Genomic DNA, 20,247 nt, shown 5'->3' on the forward strand with positions numbered 1-20,247 from the left:
AGGTGTTGCTTTGATAATTAGGATATGCAGAGAAACCTGATTGGAGTTTTGGAACAGTGAGAGCATTGTGAAGTGCTTTTGATAGTATGTGGACCCCAAATGGTCCAGAATCTTTGCTAGAAAACATCTGAATTTCATTTTCAGGGCTCCTGGTCAGCACCCACTGTGTTCTCAAGCCTCTAATATACTGTGATGGACCACCCAACATGCTTTATTAAATGGATTTATGGACACAACTATGAATAACTCAAAGATTCTTGGGACCAATGTTCTTATGTAATCTATCAGTGTTAATGTCATAATCCACCGGGTCTGTGTTTCTTATTTAGGTGTATGTTTCATTCTTGTGTGTAAAGTTAGATATATGAAGTATGGAAAACTTTATGGTTTTTTAAAAGTGCAAAGGCAAACCATCAAGCATGTATCTTTCAAGGTTTGGTCATGTGTAAACAACTCTTTTGTCCTCTAAGTCTTAGCAATGGTTGGTTCTAGGAAGTCATGTGACTTCCCCCCAACTGGTAGGGTCTAACCAGCTGTGATTTTTCCATGTAAGAGTGGAACGCAGAAGCAGAATTCCTGCCCAAAGATGAAATCTATAAAACAATGGGAAGCTAGCAGCTTCTGTGCTTTTGGCTAGCTTGGCACACTCAAGAGAGGGAAATTCCCTTGTTTGGAGGCTTAGCTGGAATAAGAACAATTTTAGGGCTAGAAATGTAGCCGTGTTAGTCCTGTTTTCTGTTTCAGCTACACCAGACTATGTAGCACTTTAAAGACTAACAAGATAGTTTTCTTCCACTATTTGATCTGAGGAAGTAGGTCTGACCCACGAAAGCTCATCACCTAATAAACCGTCACAACCATATATACCAACACATATGAAAAGGACAAATCAAATTTCAGAACAGAAGTGAGATGGGGGGGAGGTAAATGTCTGTGAGCTAATGATATTAGAGGTGATAATTGGGGAAGCTATCTTTGTAATGGGTAAGATAATTAATGTCTTTGTTTAAGCTTCGGTGTAAAGTGTCGAATTTAAGCATGAATGACAGTTCAGAGGATTCTCTTTCAAGTGTAGTCTTAAAAGGTCTTTGAAGCAATTTTAGGGTGAGTTTGTAATAAGCTTGAGTATTATGTTAGAATTAGTTAAGCATTTTTTGTTATTTTAAATTTGTAATCTACTTTGTATTAAGTATAAGCAGTAGGATTTAAGAGGTTATAAGCAAAAACAGGCAGAACAATCACTTTTATTTACTATTAAGCCCAGTGTAAATAATTGTTACCTGGGGGAGTAATCAGTGTACACATCCTCCTTTCATTCTTTAAGGGGGCTTACCTAAATAATTCATTTGGGGTTCTGATCCCATTTGTGGAGTGGTATCCCAGAGAGCTGAGCCCTAAACAGCATTTTCTATGGACCTGAAGAGTTTTAGTGTCTTTACTGCTCCTCATAGGTGGGGAGGAGAGGTGGGGAGTGCAGTGGTCTCAGATCTATGCCTTGGCTGGGGAAGACCAGCTGAGCTGGCCCAGAAAGACAAGGTAGTGAGACACCCCAGAGAGCAAAGAGACAAGTATCAGTGGCATTCTCAGCACTCCGGGAAGCACACTCAAGGAGTCTTCTGTGACCATACCTCATCACAGATACCTTGGAAATATATTTTGCTTGTTTGTTTGCTTTCAAAGTGTAGTTTGAACCAAATGTCAATCACTCCCTCCCAAGCATCAATCTCTTTTAAAAGAGAGTCTAAGGATCTGTGCATGACCTTTCCTTCTCCCCTTCTATCTTCCTTCACTTTCTTTACTATAATTGCTAGTCAGATATCAAGCTCACCTCAAACAGATACCAAAAAATACACATTTTGAGCTCTGAAAGATCTGTTTGCTGTACCGTGTCTCTCCTGTGGAATTTAAACTTGCTGCAAACAAAAATCAATTTGTAGTAGATCAGTACTCCCTCAGGCTGTGAACTCATCAGCTCTCATGAGTCGAACAAGGTTGGGGCTGGTCAGTACTTGGATTGGAGACCTCCAAGGAAATCCCAGGGGCTGCTGGATATTATATTGTTGATTCAATAGTTTGAAGAAATCTCTCTAGTTCAGCACAGAGTCAGTCTCCCAACAGCATGTTTTGTTCGCTGTGTAGCCAGAGGTGCTGTCTTATAAATGAGATGCAAAGTGAAGGTCCTTGATCATGTGGCACTTTTCAACTTGAGAAAGGGATATTAATTGAATGTTGTGGCCTAATTCTGGTATGTGTAATTATATTCCTCCTTCAGTTTCCATTGGATGAAATATTCTTCTTCACATGTTTGCTGTTAAGCAGCTGCTATATGCCATTCCAAAAATGGCTGTATTTCGGTGTTGATTAAATTGAGCCATTAGTACACATTTTTAAATTGCTTTAGGATGAAAAGAGTAAAGATAGGTCCTAGAAGTGCATACAAGGTGCTCTTATCTCCAGCAAACTTCTCTAGGGAGCTAAATATTTGGGTTAACTTGTGTCCAATCCCATGCACAGATATAAAAGGATGAATTGAGATGATGCACATGGATTATGCAAGTCAAACACCACATCTAGTGCTACATTTTGCAGAGGCAGCAGTCCAGAGAAGAGAAGGATTTTGGCCCAGAAAGAGATATGGGGAATTTCTGCACAGTAGTTGTGTGTCAGTTGTACCCCTTCATACTTTAGGAGGCATTTAAACAGTCTGAATCTGCCACTGGTGTGTCAACTCTGACTAATACCATATTAAATTAGTGTCACCATGAAGCCTGTATGCCATTAAAGATTGTTGTATGTGTTTTAATGATCTGAGTGTTGCCCAGGAGTATGCCAAGGTCTTACTGATATTGATAGCCAGAGAACCAACATCTAACATCAGGGTAGCATAGCCTCATTACAGTAAAAGTACCATTAGGCTTTGCTCAGTGGATCACCTCTTCATTTATGACCTCAATAAATATTCTGCTCTCCACACCATTTTTACATATTAAAGTCCAGATTTCTAAATGGGGATGTGCATCAGTGCACTCGAACTTTTATTCACTCCCAATTTGAAAAAAAAAGAGGCCCAAGTAAAGAAGTGCAGGCACAGAAGTGAGTTTGGTCACTAGAGCTAAATTGCATGAATGTGAAATATATTTTGGGGAAGCTATGTGACATTTAAATTATTTTGCTGTTTCTCCTCCAGATACTCTTCCTCCTCCAGACTTCCGATAGGATATTTTTGGAAGAAAAATTAAAATGCCTTAGAAAACATTTAAACATAACACTTTCAAATAGCACCTTAATGTGCTCAGTCCTTAAAGGAAGTGTTAGACCCACTAGCGTGCATGATTTCACCATCAATGTGACATACAAAGCTGGCAGTCGATTTTCCAAGAACTGATTTGTTTCTTTTGAAGTCTGGAGGGTGCCAATTCTGTCGCACCTACACAATGGGATTAGCAACATAAAGAGGAGAGCAGATGGGGAAAAAAGGATGAGCAGCCAGCTTCAGCATTGCCATAGAAGGAAGAGAGCAATGAATCAAAGAAAAATAGAAAACTAACAGGGAAAACAAGCAAATCATAAAAGGTACTTCAGCTTCAATCTCAGCCCCTGGCAAGCATAAGACACACAGAAGAATGGTAGCGAAGGGGGAAATGGCTTCACATAGGTGAAGAGTAATTCTTCATGCTGTATAAAAGGTTTTACCCTCATGGACTTAAGACCCCAGTTTACAAAAGGTGCTTAAACATGAGGTAAACTGAGTTGATGATTAAAATTAATCCCATTGTTGCACACCCGTCCAGAACAAAGATGCTCTCCTGAACTAGGGCCCTAACCCTCCTCCCCCCCCCAAAAAAAAATCATTCAAGTTTAGCTTTTTCCTGATATACACAATTGGTAGATATCTGGCAGAATGTAATGGAAATGGTACATAAGTGCTTTATGACTATCTCAAAGGAGAAAGGAAGTGGGAAATAAAAGATTATGAGAAAGCAAGGAATCAGTAGAATTCTTTCATCTTCATCTTGTAACAGCAATCATGGTAAGTAATATAATGGAAACTTCATTATACTATATACAATATACAGTTCATATAATGGGTCTTTGTATGTCATATATTACGGTTATAATAGTGTGTGTGAACACTACACACACATACAACATTTATAAGTATATCTAGGAGCATGTGATAGAAAAGTCTGTCTCAATAAATAGCTTTCATTCTGGTGTTTTATGATATATCAATCATAATGCTTTCCTCTGATAGCTATTTCAAGGAAGCACATTATATTCAAATACAAAGGCGTACCAGGAAAATGAAAAATGTGTATTGCAAGGGCAGGTTGTGCACTTAAAGTAGCATCATTGTTGAGTTAGAAGTAGTCAGTGACATAGTCTGGGCTAGCATTTATTTAATCTCACTTTTGGTCTGGATTGTATTCCTTTTTGCTTGCTAGCTATTGTATGTACTCCTGGTGGCCAAGTCTACACTAAAGGGAAAAGCTGACTTAAGTTACAGAATTAACATATCTGGAGTTGTGTATCTTGAGTCAATGTATCTTAAATTGTATTTTAATGCCATCCACACACTGGGAGGTTGATGGGAACTCCCATCAGCTTTCCTTACTCCCCGTGAGGAGCAGGACTATTGGCACCTAACCTGTGTGCCCTCTCAGTTCCAATTAGCGGGTCTTCACTAGTACTACTAAATCGAACTCAGGAAGGTTGACTGCAGCGGAGTCAATCTTCTATGTAGTGTAGACATGGCCAATCTGTGAGAGATAGTGGAACTGATACAGGAGATGCTGGGTTATATTCTATAGCTTGTGGTATACCAGAGTCAGATTAGATGATCTGAGTAGGCACTTCTGGCCAAGGATATGTCTACATTTGCACCCTCTTTCGAGAGAGGGATACAAATGAAGACATTCAAAATTGCAAATGAAGATGGGATTTAAATATCCCGTGCTTCATTTGCATATTCACGTTAAGACGCTATTTCAAAATAGTGCTATTTCAAAATAACAGATGCTGTTAAGACACAGTTATTTCAAAAGAAAACCCTTCTCTCGAAATAACTGGTAAACCTCATTGTATGAGGAATAAGGGTTATTTTGAGAAAAGGGTTTTCTCTCAAAATAACTGCATCTTAACAGACATACCCAAACTGAAGTATAGAGAGATTAAAACAGTGGTTCTCAACCTGGAGTACATAGAGGTTTTCCAGAGGGGCCACATAGATTTATCTAAATATTTGCCTAGTTTTACAACAGGCTACATAAAAAGTATTAGCAAAGTCAGTACAAACTAAAATTTCATACAGACAATGACTAGTTTATACTTCCCCAAGTACACTATATACTGCAAGCTAAGAACAATATTTATATTCCAACTGATTTATTTTATAAGCAAGTCACCCCTTTTTCAGTAATAGTGTTCTGTGACAGTTTGTTGGTATTTTTATGTCTAATTTATCTTTCAGACCCCAAAGTTGCACCTCATTTAAAAACTGCTTGCTTACCAAATCAGACTCCTGAAAGGGATACTTTTGTCTGGAAAGGTTAAGAACCATTGGCTTAATTGATTTCTTCAAAGGCAAAAAAAAATCAAGATTAATGTTTAAGAATTACTGCTTCAGTTGTCTGCTCCCATCACTAATCCATGGCCATGTCTAGGCCTGATCCAAAAGCCCACTGAAGAAATTAGAAAGGCTCTCATAAATGTCGATGGATCAGGCAACCTGAGAGCAGGATAATTATCAGTTTTTTTCCGTGCTATAATGATGAGGATACAATATATTTAAAATAATAATGTCTTAGCAACAAATAATTATTTGCTTCTATTTTTCATTTAGTGCAGTCACCTTGAGATGATTTGAAACAGATTGAACCCTAATTTTAAAAATACTCTGAAGAGTAAAATTACCCACCAATAGAGGTTACATACCTGGAAGTGAAGTTCCTCAAAATAGACCTCTCATATTCACACTCACATTGCTGTTAGCCCATGCAGTTCAGATTGTGAGACTGACCATAGCAGCGTCCTTTACAGCACTCATGTACTTCTCCAAATCTTCCTCTGTATTCCCATATGTTCTGAGGGCATAGTTATAAAATGGGGTATGGCATCCTCTACTACTCAAATCCTTCCACCAGTTTCTCAGACTCAAAATGTTATGACTCTGAGGATGAGGAGAAAAAAAAATCTATATATGAAGTAAAGAGTCTGGTACTTTTGAAATTCTCTGCCCCTAGTAAAAAAGTAATCTAAAGTTCTCTTGGCATCTAAACTGTGTAGTTTTGACTCCCCTATGTGACTGTGAAGAAAGGGAAGGGAAAATGGTAGATTAATCTTTTAAGTAATGTGGCAGCCTCACCTCAGGAAAGAATTTAGAGTTAGGACGAAACACAACCATATGAAAGATGATAAATAGTAGCTCTACCTTGAGGGCACATACCTTGATTTCTGGTCTGGATGATATTATGGCTATTATAAAAGCTCTTTTAACATACATGTGGAATGTAGAAGAAGTTGCCATGTCATTAAATGGAGGCTTCATGGAATTCCTGAGGACTAATTGAAGGTACCAAGTTGGAACTGTCTCTTTTATTGCTGAATACATATTGACAAGTTCTTTCCTACATTTCTTCACTGTACTGTGAGCAAAGCAGACTTGTTATCTCTGAGTATGTGATGTGCCAGGATAGCTGTTAAGTGTACTTTCAAAGAAGAAATGGAAAGACTTGGAAGCTTCAAGTGAAGTATCTTGAATTGGTGCCAGTGGTAGATCAATGTTTCTCACAAATCCACCTTATTAACCTACTACACTTGAGATCATAACACCTTCTAGTTGATTGCTTCCCTGAGTTAATCAATATATGCTGCACTTCTGAAAGATGAGGCTTTTCAAGGTCATGAAACTCTTATATCCCATGCCATCAGGTACAGTGACGGGGGTCTAGGTGATAAATTTTGCCAACCGATTGCTATAAAGGATCATAGAATCTCAGAGTTATAGACTGCACGGGTCATCTAGTCTAACCCCCTGCCATGATATAGGAGTTGCTGTGTCTAAATCATCCAGTCCTCCTCTTTAAAAAAATCTAGAAAATATGGTTTCATGACCTTGGTAGGCAGTCTGTTTCATTGTCCTACTGTTCCTACACTTAGGAAGTTTTTCTTCCTGAGATTTAATCTAAATCTGCTGTTCTGTAGTTTGATCCTATTGTCTCTCCTTCCTTCTGTGAGAATAGAGAACAAGCCTTCCTATTTTTTTATTATGGTGGCATTTCAAATCTTTGAAGATCCATTACCCTCAGAGGCCTATTCCTGCAGCTCCCACTTGTTCCTCCTGTTTCTTCATATGGTACTAAAGCAATAGTTCCTCACTGTAGCTCCCAGAAGTTTGCTGCTGCCTCTCCTGGCAGCCACTCCATGGGACCAAGTAGCTACTTGCCCAGTAGTAGCCACAGAGAGGGGGCCCAGCCACCCCATGGGTCCTCACATGGTCAAGAAACCCGAGTTGAAATCTAGGAGAGGCATGTGACCCCACATGCCCATCCCTCACGTTGCTTCTGTCAACTAGATACCTCCTCTCCACTAAATTCATTAGCATGGAACAGAAGGAAATCAAATCGGCATTATTCGATCTTAGTAAATCTATGATGGCTTTTTGTGATCACCTCTTCACCTTCTAGGTATTTTCTACACATTGCTATAGTAACTTCCCGGCATCAAGGTCAGGCTGACTGGTCTGTCACTTCCCTGCTCCTCCTTCACCCTGCTCCGCCATTTAAAGGCAAGTCCTTCACTCATTCTCCAGACTAATTCATTCAAATTAGAAAAAGAGATTTCTGACATGTTCTTTACTTATGATCTTGAATCACTTCTTTTATTGTCTAGCCTGTGAAGATCGGAAGAAATACATTCCTTTGGAGATATAAAGAAGCTCTATGCCACACTGGGACTACTTAAGAACATACATATGAATGTAAGAATGACCATACTGAGTGAGACCAAAGGTCCATTTAGCTCAGTATTCTGTCTTCCGACAGTGGCCGATGCTAGGTGCCCCAGAGGGAGTGAGCAGAACAGGGAATCATCAAGTGATCCCATTCCAGTCCCTCATTCCTCCCACCCTCTGACAAATAGAAGCTAAGTACACAATACCTACCCATCCTAGCTAATAGCCATTGATGGACCTATTCTCCAGGGCTACGTCTACAGTGGCATGATTTTCCGAAAATGCTTTTAACAGAAAAGTTTTCCGTTAAAAGCATTTTCGGAAAAGCACGTCTAGATTGGCAGGATGCTTTTACGCAAAAGCACTTTTTGCGGAAAAGCATCCGTGGTCAATCTAGACGCAGTTTTCCGCAAAAAAGCCCCGATCGCCGTTTTCGCAATCAGGGCTTTTTTGCGGAAAACACTACTGTGCTGTTTACACTGGCCCTTTTGGGCAAAAGTCTTTCGGAAAAAGACTTTTTCCCAAACGGGAGCAGCATAGTATTTCTGGAAAAGCACTGAGGATCTTACATGAGATTGTCAGTGCTTTTGCGGAAATTCAAGCGGCCAGTGTAGACAGCTGGCAAGTTTTTCTGCAAAATCACATGATTTTGCAGAAAAACTTGCCAGTCTAGACACAGCCCAGGAGTTTATCTAGCTCTTTTTTAAACTTTGTTAAATTCCTGGTTTTTATAACATCCACTGGCAAGGAGTTTCATGTGGTTGCAGGTTGACTGTGTGTTGCATGAAGACATACTTCCTTTTGTTTGTTTTAAAACTGCAACTTAGAATTACTCTTGCTCTCTCCTGTGTTATCATATTTTCAATGAGAGGAGGTGGTGTGTGTCTGTTTGTGGGAAGAACATATGTAGTCTCCTCTCTTGAGAGCTCCAATGATCTTGACCTTTTAATTCCATTGAGATCCACTCCTCAACTGTAGTGATAGAGCTGCAGGATTGAACAAAAGCACTTATTCAGAACATTTGTCTGCTGTGTCCACAAGGCCAAGGATAGCAGAATTTCTTTCAGGATGGTCAGTCTTGTGAACAGGCTGTCTGTATTTGGTCTAAAATTCAATGCCAGCCAATGCCAGTAGAGTAGTTATCCTGAGCTTTCAGCAATCCACACCTCACTTTAATAATTTATCCACTTTGAACAAGGCTGCCATTCTTAGATTCTACAACAGCAATATACTGAGCCTTGAGAGACATATTGGTGACCTACACCCCCACTATCAACCTAAGAAATGGAGATGGGGGAAATATTTACTATCATGCACTTTTTTTCCTTTCTCTTACATCTGAAAAACACCCATTTCTTTGCTTCTTCCTTATTCAATTCAGCATCTCTTTTACAATGATGGGTTAAGGAGCTCACAGCAATGAAGTCAAGGACAGTCCTGAAATTTTGGAGCTAGTTCTGAGGTCCAAAGCAATTCCTCAAAAGCTGCATGATTTTAGGCGTGCTGCACTACTTTTGCTTGCAGATCTAATACCTTCATAGCACCCACTTTAGCCTTTATCAATGCAACTGGACTTCCTCCCAAGAGAAGGATTTATAGCTTAAAATCTTAATGTAGGTTCCATAGCACATGAGACTTTGAGTCTTATTTATATTAACTTCACCAAATTATGAACCACCTGTCCCATGCAGATGTTTTATGTGTGTTCATATATATGACTGAAGCAAATTTCAAATGCCTAGAGTCTCTCTCCTGAGGTGAGAGGTGTAATTTCTAGTCTAGTATCACCACAGGACATTTTATGTTTCCAATTAAAAATAAAAGTAAGCAGATGGAATTTCTCTCATCCATGGGACTAGTAAATTTAACAAAAATCAGTGTAAATAACTATGGTTTTAACATTGTACTCAGCTTTGCATTATGACCTTTGCTCTCTTTTATATGCTCTATTGTCATTTGTGTAGCATTTACAAATAAATTAATGTAAAACATTGCTAATTTGTAGGACCATAATACATGTGCATTCACATGAACATACAGAGTCAGTCCTTCACTACTTTTCCTTATCTTTTTACTGAGGTGTCAAAGATTTCATTACTGGTTCAGCATATGCTATAAAACAGATATATTAGTACTCTTGAAGTCTTAATTTTTATTATTAAAAGTTGCACGTGTCACCTGGGACAGATTCAAATTCCACTAAAACAAATGAAAAGTTGCCTTTTATTATCTTTAGTGGACTTTGGATGAAGTTGTTAATGAATAAAAGGAGATTTTCAAATAATACTAAAAATTAAAAGGTGCTGGGCACTTTTATTAGTGCCTTTGAAAATCTCCCCAGCATATGTAATGGTCTCCCTGGCAGCAGGGAGACCATTACGTTATGAGATTTGAATTCACACACTTACTATTTTTTAGAAAAATACAGATTTTAGAGTCCCATAAATAACCAATATTGATTTAGTCCCTGTACTACATACTATGCAAAATCATTCATGTTTAATCACACATTATGTATAACTGTTATATAAATAGTTTATTACAGTTGTTTTGAAAGACTCAGTGTAACATGCAGTTGAAGTGATATAAAAATTCAAAATGATAATTCTATCAAAATATATCATCTAAGTACATTAGATGGAAAATATAGGAACATAGGTACAGCTGCACTGGATCAAACCATAGGTTCAGCTAGACCAGTATCTTCTCTTCTGGCAGTGGCCAATGCCTGGTGCCCCAGAGAGCATGAACAGAACAGGTCGTTATCAAGTGATTGTCCATTACCAGCTTCTGACATTTTCACCTATTTTTGTGAGATTTCCTTTTTCACTTTTCACAGTCTTTTGTTTGATTTGGATTTAAGATAGTTAAGTTAAGGTAAGAGTAAGAGTTATAATGGAAAATGACATACTCTGAGCCCTAGGTAACTTGGATTTCTGATGGGGTAAATGTCTAGGTCCTGAGGTGAAAGTAAAAGTAATTTCTTCCCAGTATGAGGGAGGCACACCAGCTAATGGGGACCATGTGACCTCTTCACATGACCCTCCACATGATTCCACTCCACTCCCTAGTCTAGGAACCCCACACTCTTCCTCTCCCCTCCTCCATGTTTCCTGGGAATGGGGAGGGCTCAGGGTGGTAAAACAGCCAGAGGAGCTGTTGGCAGTTGTGCTGCTTTCCTTGCTCAGCTCTTGACAGTGGGGAAAGAGCAGAACCCCAGCTCTATCCCCCTGCCCTTCCAGAGAACTGTGTCCCTTCTCCATACTGCAGCAGCCCAGCCAGAGGACAGGGGCTGGGGAGTGGGGCTGAGGATTCCGTTCCTTTTCCCATTGGGAGAAGCAATAGTGTGCAGGGAACTGAGCAGACCACCAGCTGTTCCTACAGCTGCTGTACCAGCTCCACCCACCAGCCCTGTTCTCGCAGAGGCAGCTCCGTGGAGGGGCTGGGAACGTTTTTTTCCGATATGCTGTACTGGCTATAAATTGCTGGTATGGTCTACTGGACCTTGCTGGCCACTCTCCTGCTGATATAGTGTGCTGGGCTATACCAACTAACTTTCATCTGTGTCTAGAACATTCACTTAAATCTAGCCAAAGTTAATTTCTACATGAAGTTGTTGTCTGGGGATCATTTAACTAATTCTGTTTAATAAAGTGTTGGTCTCATATCAGTTGGAGACAAATATTGACCCTAGTAGCAACAAAACAAAGAAAATTATCCAGACTGGATTTGTAAAGAAGCAGAATACTTAGTGAGCAATGAAAGAATGTTCTTCCTTCACCCTACATGGTTTGTTGAGGTTGAGGTTCACTGGCAGGCTAACACAAGGAAGCTTCAATTGCTGCTGTCCTTTTGGGATGTATTCTGTAGACAGAGGACTACCATATCCAGTCTGATACATTGGACACCTTACTAGGAGCACTAAATATACTTTATTACAAGAACGTAAGAGTAAGTGAGTTTCAAAGTATTGGCTTATCCCCCAATACACACATAAAATCCATGACTCCAAAAATGGCAAATGGAGTGAAAATGAGTTCTTTCCCTTCGCTTATGTGATCCATTCAAGGAAAATCAAATGTTTTACGATGTCAACTTAACAATAAGTACACCTTTTATGTTTAGTAAGATGTGCACCAGGGCCTTATAAATTTTTATCTCCCTCTTCAAACTAGAATGAATGAATACATTCTTAGTGAGCAATAGCACAAAGCAGCACAGACTCACTCAGGCTGAGAGGCCTGTGCTTGTTTAGAGGTTGCTAATATTGCTCTAATTGATATTTTTGCCCTGTGACACTAACAAATTCTGTATTTTGATATGGATGCTGTGAGAGTATCTCAAATACATTTTGATGTTGCTTTTTTAGACACATATGGCTATTAAGGAAACAAAATAAAATTCCCTATCCTATATAGAATGTTTTACAGAGACACTGAAGAAGGAAGAAATTAACTGTGTCCATAATAAGGCATCTTGTTCACAGGTACCTGCAGCTATAACTCCATGGGCAAAGTCTGGCCAGGAGACTCTGTGGGGATATGAGGGTTCATTTGAATGGATGCTGTGGTAGAACTGTGACTTAAAATAGGAACTTCTATGTTGCATCAGGTCAACAAGTCCATCAAGTCTGTATCTGTAATTTTCATTGGCTGATACATGACATTCAGAGGAATGTGCATCTTCTTCCCCCAATACAATGTTTGTAACTTCATAAAGGTATTTCTAGTTGTCTACAAAACCACTTCACCATTTGCAAAGGTCAAAAAAGTGACATCAGTGTAAATTAATCAGGATGCGGAATTGCCTTATTTTTAATGGAGCTTTTTTGCCTTAATTGTTTTCATCCCTTTGTGGGTTTATACAGAAGGTGCTGAAATACAGCTACACAGCTAAGGGTCAGAGTCTCATCACTCAGTTTGTTCACTAATAATTCTCACAGACTGTTCATAACACCTAGATCCATCACTTTTAATAAGGTGGAGTAGCACTGCTCAAGTCAGTGAGATCACTTGAGCAAGATACTATTTCATGGCAGGAGAGGTGCTGGAATGAGTCCCACAATGACTTTACCTACTCTATTTGTATGTATGTACATAAATCATGCTTTCTTTGCTTTAAAATGCTGATTTACAGAATATATAAAATAAAAAGAAAAGCATTACTTTACCCGTGTCCTGAACAATCTATTTATAAACCTTATTAAAAAAATCCCTTCCTTAACAGTTTTTTTAAAAATTCTCAGTCTGGTATTTAAGCTTTCCTAAAATTAAAAGATGTGGCTTGTGTTATTAGTTCTAGTCTAAAACAGGACCAAGATTTTGTTCCCTTTGTTTCTGTCTACTCCAGACAGGTATTTTACTGTTTTTAGGGCAAGCACCAATTCAGAGAAAAGCCAGTATTGTCTCCAACAATGCATCTTGAACTGCACCTGGAAAATCTAGTTTTATAGCTGAGTGAGGGGCAATTAAGTTAACATGAAACAAAATCTCCCTATTAGAGCAAAACATCTACCATACACATAAACACAAACTTCCACATTCAGTATATTCTTTTAAATGTGACAAACTTCCTCAAATTAATTTGAATGAACAGAAAAAAGGGCATTTAATATTTGATGGGTTTTTTTAATTAATAAAGTTTCTTTAGTTAAGAGTTTATACAGAACTCTGTTGCAAGCATCAAAGGCAGCATAACCAGTCAGGGTATGTCTAGACTACATGCCTCTGTCGGCAGAGGCATGTAAAATAGGCTACCCGACATAGTCAATGAAGCGGGGATTTGAATATCCCCAGCTTCATTACAATAAAAATGGCCGCCATGCTGTGCTGGCTCAGCTGATTGTTGGCACAGCGTGGCAGTCTAGACGGGGATCCGCCGACCTCAGAACCCTTCATCAGCAGATCCTTTATGCTACATCGACGGAGCCATGTAGTTTAGACGCACCCTATGGGAATTTCTGCTCCTGGAAGTGGCTGGCATGTCCCTGAAGCCCCTGAGAATGGCAGAGCAGGGGTATCCACATGCTGTCCTTGCCTGCAAACACTGCTCCTGCAGCTCCCATTGATCAATAACAGGGAACTGTGGCTCAGTGCCTGTAGATGAGGTGCAGCACATGACGCCATGGAGCCATTGCTGTACATGGCACCTGCTTTCAGGAGTGGTGCAGGGCCAGGGCAGGAATTAGCCTGCCTTAACCGCACTGCTCCACTGCCTGGAAGCCATCTCAGTTAAATGCTGCCCAGCCAGTGCCTGCATCCTGAACCCTATCCCAGTCCTGAACCCCCTCCTACATCCAACCTCCTGCCCCAGACATGAGTCTCCCTGCACCCAAACTCCTGCCCAGAACTTGCACTCTGAAACCCTGCCTGGACCCCAATCCCCCACCCTGGGCTAAGCCGGGAGCCCCTCCCACATTCCAAACCCCTTGGCCTAAGACCAGAGCCTGCACCCCAATCTCTTACCCCACCCTGGTGAAAGTGAGGGAGGAGGGGGGAAGAAGAGGAATGGAGTGAGCAGGGTGAGGCCTCAGAGAAGGGACGAGAAGGAAGTGGGACAAGCCTATTTGGGTTTGAGGTAGATCTTACATTGAACTTAAATTTAAAAAGTGATATTGTGGTTGGAGACCACTAGACTAAGACAACTGATCTGTGGTCCCTGAGAAAGGCAATGAGCCAGTCCCTGGTGTCGATAAGGTTGATAAACATTGGTATAGAGGACAAATAAAATTTACAAGTCCTATCAGTAAGCTGCTCCTAGGCATATGACCTGAAGCTCTTCATGTGCAGAGAGCGTGCACAAAGTCTCTGTGTAACCCACATATATTCAATGTGGTGATGGTCCCTCTCTAGCAAAGACTTCTGGTTTAAATTCCAGAGACCCCAGGTTCAAACCTTGCTTCTCATAACCAAACTAGGGATGCAGTGCTGTATATGTGCCACTTAAATCCATTCCATCCCTTCATTACATCAAAATAGACTTAAGTGAAGTCCCTAGGCTTTTTGGAAGCCTTCTACATAAGGGGGAATTTCATGGATTGCACTGTCAAGGAACGTTTCAAAGTATTTTACTAATGCAGTTCCAGGTTCATGTTAATGACTGTACTCAAAACAGTCAACACAACAAAGGACACGTGTAGTATAAAAGGTTCTGATTGTGTCTTCCTCCTGAGCTGCCCTTGCTAAGCAGCAATAGATAGGAGGACAATTTCAGACACAAAATGCTTTGATCTTTCTCAAGGAATCAAGTCAATCTACCACAGAGTGAACTTGCTCACACAGGCTTTTTCTACAAACCATGTTTGCGAATTGGTTCGCTGCTTTGGTGTCCATAGAGGTACAAGGTGAAAAGTGATGAGCAAAATGAGGACCATGGGGGAACTAGATCCTTTATTAATGACCAGGGCTACCAAGTCACTCCTGCTCAAGAATGAGAGCAAGAGAATTATGGAGTTAAATATTTTATTAGATGAGGAGCTTACCTAACGCCATGCCATCTTACATATTCCAAATATCATAGACTACTAGAACTGGAAGGGACCTAGAGAGGTCATCTAGTCCAGTCTCCTGTACTTATAGTGGGATTAAGTATTATGTCAACCATTCCTGACAGGTGTCTGTCTAAACTGTTCTGAAAAACCTCCAACAATGGAGATTCCAGAACCTCACTAGGCAATTTATTTCAGTGCTAAAACATCTTGACAGGTAGGAAATTTCTTCAGCTGTCCAACCTAAGCCTCCCATGCTGCAATTTAAGCCCATTGATTGTTCTTCTTAACCTCTGAAGGTAGGATAACATTTTTTTTCTCCCTCATCCCAGTAACAACCTTTTATGCACTTGAAAAGGTGATTCTCACGTGCCCTCTCAGTTCTTCTCTTTTCCAGCCAAAATAAACTCAATTTTTTCCAATCTTGCCTCATAGGTCATGTTTTCTATACCTTTAAACATTTTTGTTGATCTTCTCTGGACTTTCTGCAATTCATCCACAACTTTCCTGAAATACAATGCCTGGAACTGGACACAATAATCTGGTTGAGGTCTAATTATCCCAAAATAGAGCCAAAGACACTTTTTCTAACACATCTCAGAATGATGTTTGCTTTTTTCAAACACTTTTACACTGTTGACTAATATTTAGCTTGTGGTTCGCTATGACCCCTAGATCCTTTTCTGCAGTAATCCTCCTTAGGTAGTCATTTCCCATTTTTTATGTGTGCAACTGATTGTTCCTTTCTCAGTGGAATACTTTGCATTTGTCCTTATTGAATTTCATCCTATTTACTTCAGACCATTTATCCACTTTGTTCAGATCACTTGTAACCCCTCCCAGCTTGGTATCATCCGCAAATGTTAGTGTACTCTATCCAGATTACTTTTTATCTAGCACTTTTGAAATGATCAGAGTAGATGCACAAGAGGGTTTGTGACTCTCAGTGTGGAAGATGAGGTGTAGGTTATGGAATATATATTTTATTAGTATCCACATTTCCAGAAATGCTGCATTCCCAGTCTCTCACAACGTTTCACTGACGCTATTGACCCCATTATTCCCCATATTCCACCTCCTTAAAAATTGCAATTGGGTAAAACTCTAGCTAATATGAATGGGTTTCAGAGGGAGTACCTTTTGATTGCTGAGTGAAATTCAGAATGACGCAAAACATCCAATTCAACTTTCTTTAGGGTGTTTAAGACACTGCATTCATTTTTCTGGATGAAAAGCAGACAGTGTCACTGCTAGCAGCAACTGTGTCAGCTCAGCAGGAGGGACACACAAGGTGGCTACAGCTAGAAACACAACATAGAAAGTTAACGGTGTCACCTCAAAATGCTGCATCAGTGTAAATGATCAAAAGGCATCAATTGTATTGTGGAATGCATATGATAATTAACATTAATCTATAATCGGAAGCCAAGTTCTCAAACTTTCAGCCTTTGAGCATCTAAATATCAGCTACAGATGCCCTAATAAAGTACCTCTTAGTTGGGTAAAAACCCGTTTTAAACTCCTTTATGCTAATATGAGCATTTAAGTGAGTATATGGACTGCTCATTTAAGTGCCAAGGTTTGAAAATTACAGTAGGCAAAATACCTCACACATATGTCAAAAAAGCTGATGTTGGTGAGAGGGAAAAATAACTGTTTTATGTCAGTGATTAGGAATGATACTTCCACATGAGCCTTTTATGATTGAAGTCACTTTATACCTGACTTCAACATGCACTTCCAATAAGATGTATTTATTCTGTATATTTTTGCTAGAAACAATAAGAACCCTCAGCACATCCTGTGATGTTAATATGCAATGAAGTCCTGTCATTAGGTCTATCCAGCAACCTTTCAGGTTGTATTTATGACTCTGTGACTTGTTTTGTTCCCCCACCACCCCGCCCCACTCTATGACTCTCACTCCACTTCTTCTGGTAAGTTTTCCTCAGTGGCTTAGATCCCAGGGCCAGCTCACTGTATTCATCTAGTCTGATCTTCTGCATAAAACGGCTATAAAATGTTCCCAAAATAATTCCAGAATTATATCTTGGGGGGGGGGGGGGATCTACTCTTTAAATTGGCTGTGATGGAGAATCTATCTTGATTCTTGGCAAATTGTTCCAATGGTTAATTGCACTCACTGTTACACCTTATGCCTGATTTCCAATCTGAGGCTATGTCTACACTACAGGGGTTATGTGCAAAACCAGCCATTTTTGCACAAAAACCCACGGAGCGTCCACACCTCAAGGGCATTTTTGTGCAAGAACATTTATAGTAAAATGGCAGAACTGAGGGCTTTTGCGGTATAGGTATACCTCTTTCTACAAGGAATAACTCCTTTTGCGCAAGAGTTCTTGCTCAAAAAGGTGTGTGTGGACACTCAACATGGGTGTGAATGGCTATCAGAGCTTTCTTGCACAAGAGCATCCATACCAGTGTGGATGCTCTCTAGCACAAAAGCACATCACTTTTGAGATGCATTTTTGAGATGTGGACACACTTTTGCGCAAAAAGGTTTTGCAGAAGTTCTCTTCCACAAAAAGCTTCTTGTGCAAAAACACTGCAGTGTAGACAAAGCCTGAATGTGACTAGCTTAAACTTCTAGCCATTGAGTAATGTTTTATACTGAAAACAAAATTACAAAATATTTGTTCCCAATATTTGTTCCCAAAATATGTGTTACTCTCTTGATCTCACTCAAGGTATTGTTGCCTGGTATATTGTACTGTAGGATCTGTTCTTGAGCTCTTCCTCTTGCTACTTAGTTACTCTTTTTTCTTTGAGAGACTGCCTCAATAGGTCAACAACCTCTTCTTTTCCAGCTTTCCCTCCCCTTTCAGAAACTCCCTTACTCTTGTCTTTTATTTATTCACTATACATGAAATTCATTCTTGTGCACAAGATCTGAAGCCTTAAGTGGGACTTAATGGTGCATAGGCCACAGACAGCATGCAATTTTACGCCTCAGTTCATATGTAGAGGAAAGCTACTTAATACATTGATGCCTTTTATGGCAAGTACACACACATAGCTAAAATAAAAGCTAATCTCAATAATACTGGAAGGTAGAAAATGATATTTAAATAGACGATAAAATATTTAGAAGGTGAGTCTCAAAGACTTTGAGATCAATGTTAAATAAGAACAGGTAATATTTCTCAAAATAACCTAGATGATGTTGGAAACACACTCATGGTATTAGGAATGTGATGGATATTAATATGTTTAGCATGTACTCACCACTTACTTGTTGAAGTGGTTCAGTGAACAAAGCAACTTGCGTTAACATGGGACCAATTAATACAGAGATGCATGCCATAATTTGCAGATCATCACATCACTGATTAGGAGTGTTACAGGGGATTTGTTTTCCTTTATAAACAGATAAAAAAAATTTCCCTTTCATAGTACACAAACAAAATATATCGCTTAAAATCTATTTACTGTTTATATGGTGGAGTGTAGATTTTGGAAGGATTTGTGGGGAGTTCATTTTTTCATAAACACTGGCAAATACTGTAACACTCACTATTTTTGCTTGAATTTAAGGTCAGGTAAATAATGTACCATAGTACCGTCTGTCATTTTGCTTTGTGCTGAACACAATGATTAAACTAGGTTGGCACATAGTTCAAACAGAGGCACAAAAGGTTGCATATATAAACCCAAAGCATATGGGATTTATTCCTATGGAATTTGCATATCTTTTTCTGATCTCACTTTCGAAAGCAGAGCTTTTGAAAGTGAAAGCAATCTGGATATAGGTTTTTTGGGTAAAAAAACCCTTTTTCGAAAAAAATGCGTAAACTTAATTTTTTAAGGAAGAGTGGGGGTTTTTTTTCAAAAAAGGGTTTTTTCCAAAAATACCGCATCCAGACTACTTTCACTTTCGAAAGATTCACTTTTGAAAGTGAGATTGGAAGAAGATATATCCTCTTTCAAAAATAGAGCATAGTCTAGACATAGCCTCAGAGAGACAGAGACTATAGATCAGGTTAACTTGCCAATGGTGACTTCCAGCTGAGACTATCCTAGTGTAGCTTCTCATGGCTTGGGGAGAGAGAAGCCCCATTTAGCTCACCTGGTAGAGCAATTGCTTTCGGACCACCAATGTCCCAGGATGAGCCTCAGCTGCAGTAACATTCAGGATGTACACATAGCTATTCTAGGCACTGCATGGAAGACTCTGCTAATTGGGTAAACCCACTCTAGTGTACGGCCACCAGCTGGCAGATACAACACTCACAACGAGAGAGATCCATTATTTCCACATGTAACTAACAATTTGTGACAATAAAACAACAACATAAGCCAAGATGTTGGCACTTCTTCCTGTCACTTGTTTCAAGCACACTAACTACAATTTGCATTTGTTTCTTTTCCAAGGCAATAACATTTTATAAACCAGACATTTAAAAGCATGCAATTTCTTTGACCTCTCTTTATTTTTAAACACCATCTTTAAATATCTTACAACTTTCCCTCATAGGAAAATGTGGTGCTGATACCTAGCCCAAAAGGCAAATAATTAACACGATAGCTGATAGTAGATATGGAGAGATTACCATCTAAAAAGGCTTTGAAGAGATTGGGACTGGTTTAAGAGGAAATAAGTAAGAGAGGACAGGATTGAAGCACAAAAAACAATACATGGTATTAAAAAGGTAAATCAGGTGCTCCAATTTACCTTTCCTCTCAACAGAGGAACAGAGGAACATTCAAAGAATCTGAAAGGTAGCAAAATTAAAATTTCAAAAAAGGAAATATTTTAACACATGACATAAATAAACAGCAGAACACATTG

This window comes from Pelodiscus sinensis, chromosome 12 (genome assembly GCF_052426305.1).
Source record: "Pelodiscus sinensis isolate ZL-2025 chromosome 12, ASM5242630v1, whole genome shotgun sequence".
Lineage (NCBI taxonomy): Eukaryota > Metazoa > Chordata > Testudines > Trionychidae > Pelodiscus > Pelodiscus sinensis.